General features: G+C 40.6%; 1 protein-coding gene across 4 annotated transcripts in view; it reads right to left on the reverse strand.

Moving 5' to 3' along the window:
- The window catches only part of FRMD6 (FERM domain containing 6), a 75,083-nt gene extending 62,287 nt beyond the window's left edge, over window positions 1-12,796 (reverse strand). For all 4 annotated transcript variants that reach the window (XM_012757981.2, XM_012757972.2, XM_012757977.2 and 1 more), the window contains exon 1: window positions 12,666-12,796. The gene's annotated coding sequence lies outside the window, so the exon portion shown is untranslated. The remainder of the gene's footprint in view (window positions 1-12,665) is intronic.
- Window positions 12,797-18,011: the final 5,215 nt, after the last annotated feature.

Here is an 18,011-nt window from a genome sequence, read left to right on the forward strand (position 1 = left end):
ACCAGAGTGCCTTGTTACAAGGTCTACCAGCACCTCTACTTCTTAGTAATATTTATTAAAATTAATCATTATAAACTCTATTACTTTAAAATCTGCCTTTCAAGCTAAAAGGTAAGAGCTCCAAGAGGGCAGGTACAGAGTATACAACACTATTTGCCAAATAGGTGAAAAAATAAGACATTTAAAATAGCATTAGTTATTAGGAAGAAGCATATTCAAAATAATAAAATGGTATGCAGTAATGACCTGGAAACTTCATCCATCTATGTAACAGAATGAGGGAATTGGCAATAAATGAGGTATTTGGTGAATTAATACTCAAACAGATTATATAAATGCCACTACAAAACTACAAAGGAAAGGACACAGTAAATTAAAAAGCACTATTTGAGGAAGTAGATTTTACACAAGATAGCTGATGTTTTCTAGTTCTTCTACAGCATCATAATCATAGATTACCACCCACTGGAAGCTAAATCTAATAATAGTTATCTAATACATCTAAAATAAATTTGCTAGGCATCAATAAAGATCTTTGCCTTCAAGAAATGTATAATACAGTTGGGGAGCTAGAAAATATACATAAAAAGATGACTATACAAAGTAGGGTGTGCTAGGTTCCAATGATGTGATATAGGCACTATGCAGCCCAGGTAAAGTGGAAGCAGAAACCAGAAGAGAAAATGTGACATAGACTATGTGTGTATGTGTTAGACAGCACAATAGTGAGAACAATTTGGCTAGATTTAAGAAACTTTGAGATGACAATGGAAAAGTTTATCTACAACACAAGTATAGCAAACTCACATGCCTACAAGGGCAGGAACAAAGGAGTGAAGCCTGCAGGATGCAAAATGCCTACAGCTACTTGGTCTCAACTGTTGGGGCAAGAGGATCTCTGATGGGGATGGTGGGACACTACAGAACACACATCCCCTATAAAGGGGGAAGCTGGTATGTTGCTCTAACAGATCATGCTAGGCTTCTTATTTTTTAAGAGAAGGCATAAAATTCAATTTTTTTAAATGTAAAATTTCTCAAATTTTAAATGTTGGCAAATAAATGTTTTTAACACTGTGTTAAAAGCCAAAAACATGTCTGCAGCCAATTTTGCTGGTGGGCCACAGGCTCACAACTCCAATTTGGCATGATGAAATTCCACGCTAAGAGATCTGGACTTCATCCTGTAGTCACTGACTTAAGAGACTTAACATTTAATTCAAAATTTGCTCAGGTTTATACCTCTGCACACTCCATTATCTACTATGTAAAACGCTTAGCACTGCCAAATTATTTCACATTGGCCTTGTGCATTCTCTGTTACAAGCCAATTACATTCATTTAACTAACTGTAGAGTAACTTATAGGTTTCAGCTGAAAAAACATTCAAAATGATACTAATAAAACAGTGTTGACAGAGTAGTACCAAAGAGAATGCTGACATTATGAGTATATGCCACAACCCACTACAAACACACATATAATCACACAAGTTCCACTTCTCAAAAAAATGCCATAATCCACTGCAAATGAAAAGTCCTTTTCCTTTCCAGCATTTTCCCATAATTAGCAACTTTCTAAAGACTAATACTATACTTTCTTTTGTTACCAAACAACACTCAAATACATGTAACAAAGTTTTAATTCTACCAATCATTCTAAGCTTTTAACTATCCAAAAACAATACTTATGCATTAAAGGCCTATGTGTTAACATTTTAATAAGCTTAGAGACAGAAAAGGTAATTAGTTTAAGAGATATGTTGATTTGTTTGATGACAGTATTACAGAAAGTTAGCATTATCATTCAAAGATAATTCCCAGAAGACAAAATTCTTGGTGCATAATTATAACATAAAATACAAAACTATGAAAACTGCTTAAAGACATATAATAAAATTTTTTTTAAAATGCATTAGAACTGGCTGGGCACGGTGGCCTAGCCCTCTGGGTGGCTGAGGCAAGAGGATTGCTTGAGGTCAGGAGTTCGAGACCAGCCTGAGCAAGAGCGAGACCCCATCTCTACTAAAAATAGAAAAACTTAGCCAGGCATGGTGGCAAGTGCCTTTAATCCCAGCTGCTCGGGAGGCTGAGGCAAAAGAATAGCTTGAACCCAGGAGTCTGAGGTTGCTGTGAGCGGAGATGACACCATGCACTCTAGCCCAGGCAACAGAGTGAGTCTCTGTCTCAAGAAATAAATAAATTAAATTAAATAAATAAAAATAAGTAAAATAAAATAAATAAAATGCATTAGAACTGTTTTTCTATTTCAAAATATACAAACTACAATCTACACACTAGAGTCTTACCAACAATAACTAAGGAAAAGCTCAAAGACTTCCCATTCCTGTCACAGCCTGCTAAAGAAACTCATGACCCTCAATATTCCAATTTCTTAAGTCTCACCCCATATCTTATCAGACATATTAAAATGTACTCACATCCAATATTAAATATTTATAATATACAAAACTGAATTACAAATAACAGTTATATCATAAGCTTTTCATTCTCTTTTGAGCCCACTCCAATTGGTTTGCATTCCCACCCCTCCACTGACACAGCTCTTGCCATGGTCACCAATGACCTTCATGTTGCCAAATCCAATGGACAACTCTCAGTCCTCACCCTACTTGACCTGTCAGCAACATGTGACACCACTGATTCACTCTCCCCTCCTTAAGACATTTCCTTTACTTGACTTCACGAACATTCTTCTAATTTCCCTCCTATTCCTCTGGTTGCTCCTTCTCTGTCTTCTCTACTGGCTCCTCCTTAACAATTCAACCTCTCTAAGGACGAAGCATCCCAGGTTTAGCCTGAGTCCATCATTACAATTAGAAAAACTCATCATTCATTCTTCACACACTCTGGGTCAACAGAATTAACAACAGCTTCTAATGATAACACTGTTACTCAAGGAATGCAGACACTTAATTGGGTTCACTATGTTGAAAAAATGTGCATAAATTCCTTTTGCTTAAAATAGTTGTTTATAAGATCTCTTCTCCACAAACGGTAAATATTTATGTGCTCCATGTCTTGGTCCATGAGCTTCTTTCTTTGTCTACACACATACCCCAAGCGATCTCATCCAAATTGTCCTGCCAACTTCCAAATTTCTATCTCTAACCTGGACCTCTTCCCTAAACTCCAGATTCCTACAGCCAACAACCCACTCAACCTCCACCTGAAAGTCAAATATAACATGTTCAAAACAGGTCCTAGTTATCCTCCCCAAACTCCTCTATGAGATCTTTATCTCAGTTAATGCCAACTCCATAATTACAAAAAAGGCTTTGGTGTTATCCTTTCATTCTGATTTCTCTTTCCCATAACCCTCGGTTGGTCAGGAAATCCTACTGGTTCTATCTTCAAATAGATCATGGCCATTCCTCACCATCTTGTCCACTGCAATTGGCATCTCTCAAGTAGATTATTGACAACAGCTGCTGACTTGTATCCCTGTTTCCACCCTTGACCACCCCCTCCATTTTTCTATTCTCAACACAGCAGCCAGTGGTTCTATTAAAATGCAAATCAAATCACCTCACTCCCCTGCTCAAAACCCTCCAATGGCTCTGCAGTTCACCTAGAGTAAAGTCCTTAAATTGGTCCAGGCAGGCCCTATCTGATGTGCTCTCCAAACCTCTCTGACCACATCCACAACTGTTCTCCTTGTTGTCAATGCTCCAGCACTGTGACTTTCTTCCTGTTTCTGGAACACACCAGGCACACTTCTGCCCGAGGCCTTCGCCAGTCCCTCTACTGGAACATTTTCCCAAGTATCTCTGCATAGGTCACTTCCTTTTTCAAGTGATCTTCTCAGTGAAGCCTACCCTGACACACTCCTCCAAATCTCGATGTCCCCGCTTCCCTCCCTCAGCACTCCTAATGTCTCTTAGCCTGCTCTACTTTTTCTTTTTCCCAGGTAAGGCACTATCTTCTAAAATACTTGGGCAGGGCGGCTCATGACTATAATCCTAGCACTCTGGGAGGCCAAGGCAGGAAGATCGCTCAAGGTCATGAGTTTGAAACCAGCCTGAGCAAGAGCGAGACCTCATCTTTACTAAAAAAATAGAAAGAAATTAATGGGCCAACTAAAAATTAGCCAGGCATGGTGGCACATGCTTGTAGTCTCAGCTACTCAGGAGGCTGAGGCAGAAAGATTACTTGAGCCCAGGAGTTTGAGGTTGCTGTGAGGTAGGCTGATGCCACAGCACTCTAGCCGGGGCAACAGAGTGAGACTCTGTCTCAAAAAAAAATAAAATAAAAAACTATATAACATTACTTTCTTATGTTTGTCTCCTAATAGAATATAAGCTCCATGAAGGCAGAGCTTTTTTCTTTATTCTGTTTACTGACATATCTGTGGAGTCTAAAACAGTGCCTGGCATATATGAGGCATACATTATATTAAATGACTGAATTTAAACATTTAATAATTTCAAGTTCATAGTTTTCTTTTAATATTTGAGACTTTTACCAGATTCTGAACATTTTCATTGCTCCTAGAAAAACCCCTTTGTATTTGAAGGATAGAAAAATCTCAGCCTGACTTTGCTGTCCAACATAAATCCAGCAGCCCTAAGGAAGTTGGAAACATCCTAGCTTTGGCCATCCTTGATTTTGGTACCTGAAACCAAAATTCAATTTTTCATCTGGAAATATCTAATACCATTCCACACATATGTATTTTGTTCCCCCCAGCCAGACACAAAACAAGTTGGCAGAAATTGCACAAAGTATTCAGCATAGGCCTGAATACTTCACAAACACGTTTTTTGATGGTCATAATGAACGTTTTTAAAGTGTTAAGTCTACTAAGTTCAAGATTTTATACATACAGTGCATGACAAGGAACAGGGTTGCCTGGGTAGGCAGCCCCTTTAATGAACAGATCAGAATGATACAACATGATTCTTCTAGAGCATCCTGTGCTGATTTGGGCTGAGCTTTTAATTAGGCTGTTTCGATTTAAATGTGTCTTTCTAATGTGCTTAAGTTTGTTTTTCTTAAGCACTCCCTTTGAAACTATTCATTTCCTTTGAATGAATGGTTTAAAGTCTTAAAACTTTGGCACTCGTAACAGAAAATCATAAAAGGTTCTGACCCACATGATATTAATATAAATGGTGCCAATGGTGGGAGGGGTGGGAACAAACAATTGCCTCCTATCAATCAATAAGTGGTTTTCTTTAAAAGGATTCACATGAAACTCTACAGGAGCCATGAGCAAAAGACATGGGGTACTCACTGGTACTCTTTAAGTTTTAAACAACTATGCACATTAATCACCATAAAGAGAACTTTTTTAAATCTCTAGATTTGCTTTTTTGTCATCTGGAAAAAAACAATTATCTAGCAGGCAGAAACTGAGGGGCTGAGATGGCTGGAAGTTAAAAGAGAATTAGCAAAAATAACTTGATCAACTAGTGATTAGTAAGACAGGCCACCTGCTCCTAGTGCAGCAACATAGACTGCCCAATATCTGTAACTGAGAAATACTGTTTTGTTGCCTGCTTAATGCCATCAAAAAACAAAGTATAATAAAATCCTATGAACTGCTTATAACCAAAGGCTCAGGGACCTCCAAGAAAACTATAAATCCTCTATACATCGTTTCTTGTCTTAAGCAATAATGGCTAACATCACTTGAGACTATTTACTGTATGTCAAAGACCATGCCAGCAGCTTTACAATTTCATTTAATAATCAAAATAACCCTATGAGATAGTAACTATTACCTCCAATTTTACAGATGAGGAAAAAGAGGTTCAGAGAGTTAAGTCACTTCCCCAAGGTTACACACTGGAGAATACTGCAGCCTGAATTTGGACCACAGAAGACCGATCTCAAAGATCTCATTTTTACCATTAAAATTTACTGCCTCTCTTCTATGCTATCTTCAAAACATATTATTCTTTTCTGCACTAATTCCACTGAACAACATGTCAAATTTGTAGCCCTATGGTCAGCATATTTTTTATTTTCTAACATTACACATGTTAAATTTTGCTGTGATAAACAGTATCTTATTTGAGCAGGATATATTTACTACTTATTTATAAAACTTCTATAATTTTGCCTTATTTTCAATTTTTGCATTTGCCTAAGCTGAAACTCTGAGCCTTTTCTTGAACCATGAAAATGTTCTTTACTCTTTCAGGAAACATGAAAGAAAATATTTAAATAGTTTTCCTTTGCAAGCACTTTGCTTTATCTATTAGATCTCTCAGTGAAATCATAATCCTGTTTTTCAATAAGTGCTTCCTGGGGACTGCTATAGACTTTAGCATTAGAATTTTCACTGCTGTTCTCAGTAGATAAAGACTGGACATTTCCAGGGATATTTAAGAAAAGATAACTAGATTGGGGGTGGGAAGAGGACACAAACAAGGAAAACCTGTGTAGAGACAGGGGATGCATAAAGACACGAGGAGTCTAAAAAAATGAATCTTTTTTGCAACATTTTCTTAAGAATGAACTATTCTGAAAATATTTAAAAGGCAGTCCTTTGAAATTAGGGTCCATTCTAGATTATTTGTGGATCAATGAAACAATGAATCAAGAGGGACCTCAAGATACCACCTACTTGGCACTTATAGTCCAAAGTTTCACTGGGAAGCCCTAGAAGTGAGGGAGAGAGGGAGGAAAAGATAAAAGAGAAGCCCCAACAGAGCTCTGTATGAAGGGCAAAGGTAGAGCAGGCTGGAGGAAGGAATATTCTTCCTCACTGGGCTGCATCTACTTCCATTTTCTCTGAGCAGGTCTGAGTCTATCTGCACAGAGCCTTGCGACGCCTTTGCATGAATCAGAAAAGGGCACAAATCCTCCAGGCAGTGATCCTCCCAGTGGACTCACTGCTTGGACTACAGTGTAAGGGACTGGGTTTCAGACCCACCTTACATGGCAAAGCCTGCACAGCTCCAGGTGGTAGCTGTGATCTCGCCTCCTCTCTCTCCCACAAGCATGTGGCACAAAACAAGACTAGATTGAGAGTCAGTAGCACCTTCTACTCTTGCTGTCATTGACTATGTGTGAGACTCCGTATGAGTCATTCCACCTCTGGAGGCCTTCATCTCTAAAAAAGTGACGGGGCTATCGAAGATGTCATCTAAGGTCCCCTTTCCCTTCCCAACTGTCAGGTGAAATCTGGCAATATGTAGTTGGTATATGCCAAACTGTATCCCCAAAACGCTAGGATTCTTTGGTTTGAGTTGAATCTTAAGTGTTTTTGTGATAATGCTTTCTCTCATATCTTATTTCTGAAGTTATTTTTTTTCTTTAATCTTAAGACCATGCACTGCTTTCAATCCCAAAGTGCTCAATATTTTTAGAGCCAACAAAAGGTCATCTACCATGTATTAGTCTCAATCTACCCAAACATCCATCAACATAATGGACAAACTGAGTGTATTTATTCACAGAAATAAAAGAACTACTGCTATCTGCATCAATTCAGATATATCATATGACATTATGTTGAGCTAAAGAAGACAAAGAAGAACTTATATTTGATTATATTGAAATGCAGTCTAAGAACAGGTTAAAACTAAACTAAGACAATATAAGTCAGAATAGTAGTAACACTTGGGGCAAAGATTATGATTGTAAGGAGAGGTTTTGGGGGGGGCTAGCAATCTTCTATTTCTTAATCTGGATGCTGGTTGCCCAGGTGTGATCATTTCGTGCTGTATACTTCTGATCTGTGCATTTGTCTGGTCATATGAAATAATTCAATAACAAGTTCAAAGAAACTAAGCTAAAAAGGCCAAAAAAAAAAAAAAAGTCATCTACTGAAGCTGTATAGCACAAGTGCTGTTACCTGTGGGAAAAAATTAATTATATTTCATTTACTGTGACCAGAAAGAGAATCACCTGAAAAGCTAAGTGAGAAACTTTAATTTCCTAAAATCTTCATCCAGAATTTGCTAGATTTTTTTTTAAATGATTTCCTCTCTCCCATGAAACTATGGCTATAAATTAAGATAAAATACTGCTTTTCCCTTTGTCTTCGTATACCAGTAAAACATTATTGCTCAAAGGTATACCAGTAAAACATTATTGCTCAAAGTTCTACAAAGTATATGTACGAAGACAAAGTTGTTAGAAAACATCTGAAAATACCCCAAGATGACCCATTTAGAATACTAAAGATCTAAATACTTTGGGTCAGAACTATCCCAATTATCAGCACATTAATGAAATGAATTGGATAATGATCAAATCTCTATCTAGTTTCTTGCTATATAGACTGAATTCTGCTAGGTGAGGCCACACGTGTAGGGAAAGACATTCAAGAAAATGCTGTGCTACCAAGAGCAAGGAAGCTCCAGGAAAACTCTGCCTTCTCCTTGAGACTATATTCGGTTCATCTGTGAATTTGCCTCAGCACATTTTTCTCTTCCTGAAGTAATACAATCAGCTGTCGGATCAATGATTTCTTTCACCTTCTCATTGTTCTGTAACCCTTCTTTGATCAATATGATATACTGCATGATTGAGCCATTTGATATATATAAAAAGTGATAGTACACAAACTTACATTAGAAGTAACTATATCACTAAATCACATAAGATAATTAGAAGCACAGATTGCTTGTTTTTTCCAAAAATGTTATAATAACTTCAGCCATTATTGCTATAGAGCCTCTCTGGTCCCACAGCACAGGAGGCAGGCATTAGTAGTTTTTCCGAATGCTACAGGACTAATTAAATATTTGTAGAATCATTAGCACTTAGACAAAAAATGTTTCCAGTCTTTGAAATGGGAAGCAGCTTTTGGGGGGTAGGGGATACAGTAATAAGTATCCAGTCCCTACACATTATTTAACACCAAACTAATGATTCAACATTAAGGCAGGCAAGGATTCCAGGATAAATATCAATTAGCAGCCCTACCTATTTCACACACACAGACCTTACAGGGCACCTTAATTCTAATCATTCTAATACTTTTTTCTCAGCTAAAAAGATCTTATTCTTTAATTTTCACTTTCAAATAGAAAGTTCTCCCTACTTCAACCTTGTTTTAAATACTTATCCTTCTAAGCTAAAATTTTTCTTGTAATTCAATGCCTAGTATTCTACTTCCTCCTTCCCCCCCAAATTATCCCTTTAAATTGTTTCTACTGATTGTTATAGGCCCCCAAAGCCTCTTCCTCAGGACAATGTACAATTCAAAAAGCCCTCTCAACTACCTCCTTTATCAAAGTTTAACCATGGAGGCCAAAAATACCATTTTTCCTGTTTGGGATTTAGGGAAGATACATTTTAACTAATATTTCACCACTCCTAAAATTCCTTCCCTAAATCTTTCCTAGTCCCTCCTCCTACACTCAACTGGTTTATACACAATCACAATGTAAGCAAACTCCCAAAATGTGTAATTATATAATCACACAAAGACTTCCTAAATAATATAATTTTAATGTGTGCAACAAACAGCCTTTATAACTCTGGTATTGGGAGTACAGGTTTAAAAATATACTTAAGTTTTCTTATAAATTGTGTTTGCTATTTCCTGTTGGGATGGCAGAAGAGGTAGAGGATCATCCTACAAGGACCAACTGCTATATCTGAAAATCCAAACTGTTACGACAGCATTCCAGTGAAGACTGTAAACATACATAAAACTTTTTTTCTTTAAAAGAAGAAAGCTGGAATGCATAAATGAAAGCCAAAGCTTCTATACTTTGCCCATAAGGATACACAAACTGAATACCTCCTGTTTTCCTACTTATGAGAGAAGTAGGTTTCATCTACCAAACTGGAGCATTTTTGAAGTTTATATTAATGAATAATAGAAAAAACCCAACTCTGCATAAATGCAAAAGCTTTCTATCCTTTAGAAGACTTAATACTAAAATGACTTTAGAGAAAGCCCATGAAATGTAGTTCTCTACTCAGAAAACTACCTAACGGATAATTTGTGAATGGCATCTGGGATCCAGGCAGTCTCATCAACAAAAGGGAAAACTTGTTGAGATCATCCAAATCTAAAATTCACATACATTTTTACATCTGGACTGAATTAATCTTTTCTTGGTACTGGCTTTCATGTAATAAAATAATTGTTTGCAGGTTTTATTTTATGTTTTAAACCCACAGCTTTAGAAATCAAAATGTGCAACATCCAAGCTGAAAACTACAAAGAATTCCTTTATCAAAAAAGTTAGTTGTGAGACAGGACTCATTTACACTAAACTCTGAACTTGACAGCTCAGTCAAAAACAATTCTGTTAGAAACTTTCATTTCAAGCATCTACCACAAAAGGCTACACGGTCTATTATGTCATAAGTTCTGAAAGCCAAAAGCTTTATAAGCATAGTTAAACACAGAAACAAAATCCAGAAACTAAAAAAGCTCTACAATCCCCCCCCAACTTAGCTAGCCCAGTTGAAAAACAGTTTTTTAAAGAATTTGTAGCTAAAAACTGTTACCTAGCACATTGGCATTTTGCTTTCAAAAGCAGTGTCTTCATCCTGGCCTGGGTTGTTTTCAGGCATTTGCCTGTAGAGCCAGGGGCATCTTAAATCTGCAAGTTTAAATTATGTACTTAAGGCTGGCAGCTAACCCCAGTGGTCCCGGATAAAAGGGGGTTGGAAATAAAGATTTTCTATCCCTTAAAATGTTTTGAGCACAGTAAGAACTGCTGATTACTATGGCCCATCAGTGTCAGATCGCAGGGATTCTTACGAGCAATTCAAAGAGGGGGAAAATTAGTTCATATTACAGTCAGTCTGCTTTCTGGAGAAGATATCCTGCAGATAACTTGATATTAGATATCCCCTGGGGGACCCTTTTCATCTAATAATACTACCAAAGGTCCATTTTAATATGAAATATGAATCCACTATGTTTACAAACATATTGAAAAAGCATTCAAATGTCAGTCGTCTCATATTTTGGAGTATTTTCATTTTTAACACAAAACGGTTATTTCTCAAAACCACATCCAAGGAAAATGATTAGGTGCAAAAAGTTTTATAGTACAAAAGACAACAGCAAAGGCATCTGTTTTCCTGCCTCTCTCTTCTGGTCTTCTCCCCTCCCCCACTCTCCATCCTGCAGGCCATTTGTAGGTCTTGGTTGTTAAAACTACTTTCTACAACAGTCCCATAATGCTCTAGATTCTAAAAAACTTCTTATTCTTTAACAATGCTAAGCCTAAATTTATACAGTGCTCTAAGAAGAAGGAAACCCAAAAGTCACAAGCCTTTTTTAATGACAGATGTATTACGGAAAATTTTCCCCACAAAGTTTTGATGCTGTGAAATATCAACTCCCTGAAATCACAGAAAGGAAATGACTTACATTCTTGGAAAATGAAGCCACTAGCAGCTTTCTCCAACAGCATTTTCTAATCCCTAAACTACACCCTGTGGCAAGAGGGAGTATTTCGTGCAAACACTAAATTTAAATAGATGCTTATACCCCCACAAACATTGCTGGATCCCAGAGAAAAAGGGAAGTAATCATCCATGGAAAATCTAACAAGAGATACTTTTTCTCCACATTCAGAAATGCTGTAGTAGAGCACACGACTGAAGTCAAAAGCAACCTGAGAACGCTTGCTTAAGTTTTCCTTCCCCGCTGTGGGCAATGCACAGCTCCTGTGGGAAATACGGGCAAAGCAGATTTTCGCTTAAAAAAAAAAACGAAAAAGGTGTGAGGAAAACGAGCTAATCATTTCTTTGGACACTAGCTACACAACTGCACGGCCTGAAAACATGCCAGCTATCATTTCAACTTTAAAATATGCTTATTTTGACAGCTTTCCATCTACTCAAGCCTTTAAGAAAACGCCCTCACCATTAGGTACGCCGTCCCGGGACTCGAGGTGTTGTTTCAATCCCTGTGGCACTGACATGGGTGGCCCCCAGCTGTCCATACCTGACAGCACCTGGCCCACCCGCCCTGAGCGGAATCTGATGGTCCCCTTAGCCTGGGACTCGGCCTGCGCGCCGCGAGCTCCTCCAGGAACCCGAATCGTGCAGGCCGCGCCCCCCACTCTTATTCCACCGGGGCCCCCCTGCGGCGCCGACAGGCCCCAGCTCGACCTTCCGCTCCCCCAACTAGGCACTTTCAGGGACGGCGGGGCAGACGCCGCGCTCCGGTCCCTCCCAGCAGCCGAGCTGCCGGGCCTCCGCGCGCGCACAACGGCGTAGCCCCCAGGAATGCGGGGCTCGGGTGCTGGCCCTGGCAACCCCGTCACTGCGACACAAAACTGGGCGCCGGGGACCACCGAGGAGCCCCGCGATCCCGAGGACCGGGCGCGGTGCACCGAGCCCGGGGGCGCAGCTCGCAGCCGGGACCGGCCTCCCGCCCTCGCCGCAGAGGCGGCCCCGGAGCTCCGCGCCTCCCCCGCTGCCCCGCTCGGCTGCCCGAGGGCCTCGTCCTCCCGCCCCAGCGTGGGCGAGCTCCGACTCGCGGAGAGGCAGCCTTCCCGCCCGGTGCCCGACGCCCAGAGCCGGGGGAGCGGGAAGGCTGCGAAGAAAGAGGCGGAGAGGGGGGCACTGCCTTCGCTGGACTCGCGACTTCCAGAAACCCGGTCCGACCGCCGCCGCCCGGCCGGCAGGGGGCACAGCGGGCAGCCCGGGCCGGGCGGCCGGGCGAGGGGGCGTGCTGAGAGGCCCTAGACGCCGGGTTCCGGTTCGTACCTCGGAGAAAGTCCCGAGCACCAGGCGTCGGACTCCGCTCCGTTCTGCGCGCCTCCCTGCCGGCGCCGAGCCTGCCCGCTCCGCTCAGCCCCTCGGCCTGTTTGCAGCCAGACGGGCGCTCCGCGTCCGCCCCGCCCACGCCTCCCGCCCCGCCCCCCGAGGCCCCGCCCCCGGCCCGCCCCGAGGTGGCGGCGGCGGCGCTCACGGCCGCACGTGGAGCGCCTGCCCGCCCCGCCCCGGACCCAACCAAGCGTCCCACAGAGGGGCGCGGCGAGTTGGGGGCCGGAGGAAGCCGAGGGAGCCACTCTCCAGGGTGCTGGGAAGCGAGGACGAGCCTCAGGTGGACGCTGTGGTGTGAACCTCGGCGCTCTAGACCTTTCCCCTTGCGACGGAGGCCGGGGCGCGAGGCGACACTGTCGGCTCCCCCCCTTCCGGCCGAATAGCCCTCCCCGCCGCCGGGCCCCCGCTCCCGCGGGACTCTCCCTCTGGAGCCGAGTCAGGCTGGCCGGGGGCGGCTGTTTGGCCTGAGCTTCGTCTTACTAATGCGCAACGACGGAGGGCAGGCCCCTCCGAGAGGAGGCGGCGCCCAGCGGAGGCGGCTTCGTGACTCCGCGCTTCCCTCCGGTCCTCCTGTCCCGCACCCGGCTGCCCACCAGCCGCTCGGGACGCCGCGCCCTCGCAGCTCTGTGCTGGAGGGAGGGGGCGCCGCCGAGGAAGCCAAGCCTCCCCGGCTAACGCTGCCTCTTGGGTTCTTCAGACGGACACAGCCTCTGCCTGCTGTGGTTTTAGTGTCTGCGGCCCCTCAGAAATTATTTTTGCCCCCTCCCTATTTTGGTTGGGGGGCCGGCGGCGGGTGATGCAAACGGCCAGTTGAAGATTTTTTTTTTTTATAGCTCTAAGAATCGACCTAGCAGATGGAGGTTTCATTGCCAACTTTAGTTACTGGGTCTGGGGAAGGGGCTACCAACACAGGTCAGCCTGCACCCGTCGGGACCTGCTGCTGGGACTGCAGACGCAGGGAGAGACACCCTCCACCTGGCCCCCGGGCCAGCCACCTACTGAGCTCCAACCTCCTGCGCTTCTGCCCTTCTAGACCTTCTGTTAACTTTGCTGACCCAGTGACCCCTGGCCATAGGTGGCAGAAACACCCCCACTGAGCCCTTCACTGAAGGAGTGAGGGGTTTGTTTGTGTGTCTGGCTATGACAATTGGGTGAGAAGGCAAGGAAGCAGAGGAGGACCTGAGGAAGGACACTGTCCAAAATCTGATTGATGCTGACAGAAGTCAACTTTAAAATTGCCTTGCCCTTTTGACCCAGACATTAATAAATAAAGCTAGCTGTTTCGGGTTCAAAGTGTGCCTGTTGTTTGCATGGCAAAAGAAATTCACTTTTGTGTTCATTACAACTGAAGCTCACTTGGAATAGTTGCCTCATTCACCGCTTTTACATTTTGGGAATCATGATATTATAACTGAATATTAGGAACTGTAATCTTTTGTCTTTTCACAATTGGTAATACATTCGGAGCTTATTTCTGATAAGGCTGGGCAGTTTCTAAGGATATTGCACCTAACAATTTCAAGTCCTAACTCCATTATGGAAAGGAGAACAAGAAATACGTTTCAATGACTGTCTTGGAAATTAGTTGTACTTAATATACTAAAACTTTAAAGTGATTAACAGTAGTTGATCACAACGTAGGCATTTAAAAGTGGAGGACTGTACTTTTTCTCATTTCTTTTGTCTTTTGTATGCATTTATAATGAGTGCATGTTGAATACTAGTTGATAAAGTCTTTAATTTGATGTCTAATGACAATCCTGCATTTCATATGTAAAGATAAATGAGATAAATATGATATAAATGAGAAATGTGTTATGAACTTGGAAAACAGTTCCTAAATCTGATTTATTTTCAGGCTTCTTGCATCAAAATGTAACACATAAAGAACAACATATTGTTAGATTGTGAAACATTGCTGCAAATATAAAATAATTAGACGACTCAAAGAGCAAAATATTTTATATAGCAGCTTTTTTAAAAACATGTTTAAGATTGGGTTTATTGTCTAAAATTAGGTTGTAGGAAATTTTACTATGTGAATATTTTCTGAATCATGATCATATTAACAATATGAATGCTACAATAAACATAGACTCTTACATTTTGTAAACTAAGTACTTTTTTTCTTTTGTGTGTGTGTGTCAGACCTCATCTGAATTAACTAAGTACTTTAAGCGGTTAAAATGAGTTTTATAAGCCCCTATAATAGCATAAAATTCAGAAAGGATTGACTGGAAAATAATACATAATCCACTAAAGATGGAAGAGGAGCTGAGTTTGTTTTTTTTTGTTGTTGTTGTTTGAGATAGGGTCTTGCTCTGTTGCCTGGCCTAGAGTAAAATGGTGTCAACATAATTCATTGCAACCTCAAATTCCTGGGCTCAGGTGATCCTCCTGCCTCAGCCTCCTGAATAGCTAGCCCTACAGGTATGCACAATCACATATGGCTAATTTTTCTATTTCTTGTAGAGGTGGGATGTCTTGCTATGTTGCTCAGGCTGGTGTCAAACTCCTGGCTTCAAGCTGTCCTCCCACCTCAGGCTCCCAGTGTGCTAGGATTACAGGCCTGAGCCACCATGCCCAGCTAGATTTTTTTTCTTATCACAGAAAATTTTTGGGGTGCTTATTACAATAAAGAATGCAATTTTGTGGGTAATTAAATGTTATATTTTATGGTTCTTTTTAATGTTGGGATATAGTTTTATTTTCACCAGTATGATGAGATGTTTTTCTAAATATGGGACATTGTCTACCAATGAAACATCATCCTAAACACATCTTAAACTATTCTTTTCCATGGCATTTAAATATTAGTACAACTGTATATTTCTGCATGTGTTTATTTTAGGAAGTTGTTCTTCATTCTATGAATTTATCCAGCACTACCATGCACCAGGCACAGGGTTACATTCTGGGATTCAAAAATAAAAATACTCCTGAATCTTATGGTAGAATGGGAAATAGGCATGTGAGTAAACAGTTACAACATACTTAATGCTTGCTATGGTAGAGATCTGCAGGAGGAATAGGGGGAAGGCCTAGGACCATCAGGGACAGCAACAGACATCCCCCCTGAACTGAGGTGGGAAGGATGAACAGAAGTTTACCGGGATACAAGGCAGTTTAGGCAGTGGTTCTCAAACTTGTCAGCACGTTGAATGACCTGGCAACTTTTAAAAACTATTAATGCCTGTGCCCCAGGCATATGATGTAATTGGGCTGGGTATATTTTAGGATGTTTTAAGTATTCCCAGGTTATTTTAAGTATAGGCATATTTGGGACCCTTGGGTTAACGTATCCCAAGTAGAAGACACAGAATGGAAAAGCACTTGGAAGTGTGCTTTTAAAGCATGATGACCATAGCCTCATTTTGTAATTGAAGAGGCTTAAACTTTGGTGGGTGAATTTACACTTTCTGGTATAAGAGACACAATTATATAGAAAATGAAGATACACGAACTGCTGTAATTTACATTCCTTTGCAAGTATTTGCCAGACACCAACATGATATATTGACAATTAAGATTAGTTCAGCATATTAGAAGGAAAAAAAATTAATTATTTTCATCTTTTGTATAATTCAAGGTTATCTAGGATTCAGAGTTTATTTTAATTTTGAAATGTAAGTTCTAGTCCAAGAGAGAAGTCAGTAATTTGACATACTGGCTTTTAAAGAATAGTTTTCCAAAATTAAATACTGTTCATCATTCTGGCTGAAGGTCATAATAAAGAAATTAAGTTCATTTTTCTTTTCGGTAATTGCTGAGATTCTTTTAAAAGCAAAACAAAATGTACTTTAAACAAATAAAATAAATTTGAAGTCCTACTTTAAGCTTTTAATTGTCCCTGTAGCTAATGAAAGAAAATAATATCACATGGAAACTTAAATAGTCCAGTGTTACAGTCCTGGTTTTCACTGCCTAACATTAAAAATACTCTTTTTATTAGTCTCATCTAGTATATTACTGTGTTCTGTAAAATAAAAAAAAATTTAAAAACCCAAAGAGACTTGAATGTTCAAGGAGATCATCAGTCATTTAATCCAGCTGTCTAATTATCATATACCAGGAGCCCCTAACCAAGAATACAAATAATTATTTTGCAGAGGCAGCATAGCACAGAGATCGGTATTTTGTAGCAATCTAACTCAAGAAGATTTACCTTTATCCAATTTAGAGATACAAAGTTGAAAAAATTAAATTTATTAAATTCTGCTCTCCTGTTCATCCAATTTTGAGAAAATATTTAAAAGTAAGGTAACTTGATTTAAAAGTAGGGTAACCAAGGTCAAAGTTTGGTTTTAATACAGCATGTAAAATTTACAGGAGACGTATTTGAAAAGCTACTTTGTTTCCATTCTATTATGGTTTTAGTTTTACCACAAACATCACATCACAGTTCCTCGAGGGCTTGAAAACTTGAATGTACCAGATGTAAAAGAAAGGGTTGATAAGGCTGGGAGGACCGGGCCCAGCCTTTGGCTGTCCTGAAGGTATTACTTGTACAAGGTAGAATAACCCAGCATAGAGAATTTCAATGGTGTCTTGGAGTTGAAAAGCAGGTGGCAGAGGCTAGGTTAAAGGATACTGCTGCTAACTAAAATATGGTTGAGGAATTATGTGTGAAAATAGGACTGCTGCCTCATGTAAGAGGCTTTACTTTATACAGAAGAAGACTGAGGACAGGTAGAAGGTCTCTACTATAGGAAAATGTTGAGCAGAAGGGTGAGACAAAGGGTAGATTCCCTAGAGTATAAAACTAAGTTAACAAATGCCATTTGTGTGCTTATGCAATGGATCTTAAAGGTCCCAGAGTAGGTTTTCATCTCTGATTCCTTGATTACTCTCTGAAAAGCTACAAAAAAAAAAAAAAAAAAAAATCACACCTACCCACCACCCCCTCCCTGAGTTGGGAAGCAACTCCCTCCATTCCCATTGGGGGAGCTGGATGACAGAGGAACAGAAGCCAGGAATCTGGTGACAGACTGGCTACTCCAGAGTTATGCCTCAGGCACACTCTGATTATCTTCACCTGAGATAATATTCTTGGAGGAGTCACTTTCAAACACAAATGATAACATTATGGATGTCTTGAGCCACTGAAGTTCTCTTCCGTGTTTTATGATGCCTTATCAGTGTGTGCCTGAGACATAAATAAAACAAGGCCAACTGGATGAAAGGGAGAAAATGTTTTGGGATACCTACCTTAGATCCCTATTTTTCCTCTTACCTGATCCTAGGTTAGAAACAAAATCTGCATTCACTCTTGTTTGGCTTGGCTAT

The sequence above is a fragment of the Microcebus murinus genome, chromosome 6 (assembly GCF_040939455.1).
Source record: "Microcebus murinus isolate Inina chromosome 6, M.murinus_Inina_mat1.0, whole genome shotgun sequence".
Taxonomy (NCBI): Eukaryota; Metazoa; Chordata; class Mammalia; order Primates; family Cheirogaleidae; genus Microcebus; species Microcebus murinus.